Raw genomic sequence first — 1,706 nt, 5'->3', positions numbered from 1 at the left:
CGCAGCAGCAAAAAAATAATAAAAAATAATCAAATAAATAAAACCTTTAAACGCCCCGGTCTCGTCTTTGCTGACAACTAAAAATTACTTAAAAATAAATAAATATTATTGTACGATAATTTATTTGGAATTAAGTAAGATTCAATTAAAAGAAAATTTACATTAACAACAACAGTATTACTAATAATAATAGTTGTGTTGACAACAAGTCTGAAAGCAATGCTGCTGTCGAATATTTTCAAAAAAATTATGATTTTTAAAACATTTTTGAATTGTGATTTGCAATATCGTAAGTTTAAGGCTAGATAATTAAATAAATAAAATAAAGAGTAAAAGTAATAAATTTAAGTGTGGAAATATAATTCAAAACTCTCAATTACTTATTATCAATTACTAATACAAGCACAGGGGCCACAAATGTTATATTTATTTATTTATTTTTTCCTTTTTGGCGGGCAGGAGGGATAAGACAGATGCAGTTAATTTAATCCTGGATCTAGTTAAATTTCTTCCAATCACTTGAAATATTTCAAATTTTCACCATTTAAAAAAATTTTGTTTATAAACTGATGTAACTTATTTATTAATTTCTAGGGGGGGGGGAAGAAATGCGATTTTCGTCATTTGCATGCAAAACTACATCTTTGAAAATAATCTGAAAATTTGAAATACTTCAAGCGGTTGGAAGAAATTTAACGAACTCCTTAAATCCTTTTAAACATGTATTTTCGAATGGAATTATAATAGAAGAGATCCCTGTTAAATGATTGGTATTTACTTAATTTTATCGATTTATCTCCAACCTCCGTAAAGATGAAAGCTAAAGTTGACTCCCACCCACGATTTGAATTCAGAACGTGTCAAAAAGTAATAAAATAATATATATATATAGCTGAATTTGAAAAATTTATCTTCCTAATTATTTCATTTTTTGTTTTGGTAACAGGTTCAATAATTTAGTTAATAGTAAAAACTGTTAAAGAGAGATATGTAAATGAGGTGGAGGGGAGGAGATGTAAATGAGGTGAAGAGGCGGAAGGGGGAGGCGGCTAAGGTCCAGGTTTTTGAGAAAACAAAAGAAACGAAACGGAAAAATAAAAAAAAAGGACCGCGGAGAAGGCAGAGGAGATTTTTAAAGAGAGAGGGAGACGTTTTAGTTACGGTTGCAAAGTTGTGATAATTTTAGTAAAAGGAATTTCAAATAATAAGAAATATAACCGAAATATAAATTTGATATATATTTATAAAGATATTACGAAAAAGCAAATTCGAAGTTCTAAAAAAAATACAAATTTAAGAAGATAACACGAAGACGAGATTTTGAAAGAAAATATATGAGAGGGAGAGCATAGAACCGTTGATTCCCCCTCCTTCACGAGGAATGAAACTAATTATGATAATTAATAATATTTTGTTTGACGATACGTATGTATATCATAAATCAAAAATAAATTAAGTTTATGTGAAAAAACGTAATATTTGATGCATTTACTGTGGTGGTAATTTTAGGTAAAAACTACAAATAAATGGAAAGTAGTTTTGGTATCTAGAGTAGTACGAGAATAATAATAAAAACACTGTAAGAAAAATAAAAAGAAACGAAATGAGAGGAGGAAAAGAAAAAATAAAACAAAGTAAAAACAAAAGCAGGAAAAACAAAAACAAAGTAGTTGGCTTTTAATAACTATTAACGAAACGAGGTTCGG

This window comes from Octopus sinensis, linkage group LG14 (genome assembly GCF_006345805.1).
Source record: "Octopus sinensis linkage group LG14, ASM634580v1, whole genome shotgun sequence".
NCBI classification, from domain to species: Eukaryota; Metazoa; Mollusca; class Cephalopoda; order Octopoda; family Octopodidae; genus Octopus; species Octopus sinensis.
This window is presented reverse-complemented; position numbering follows the sequence as displayed.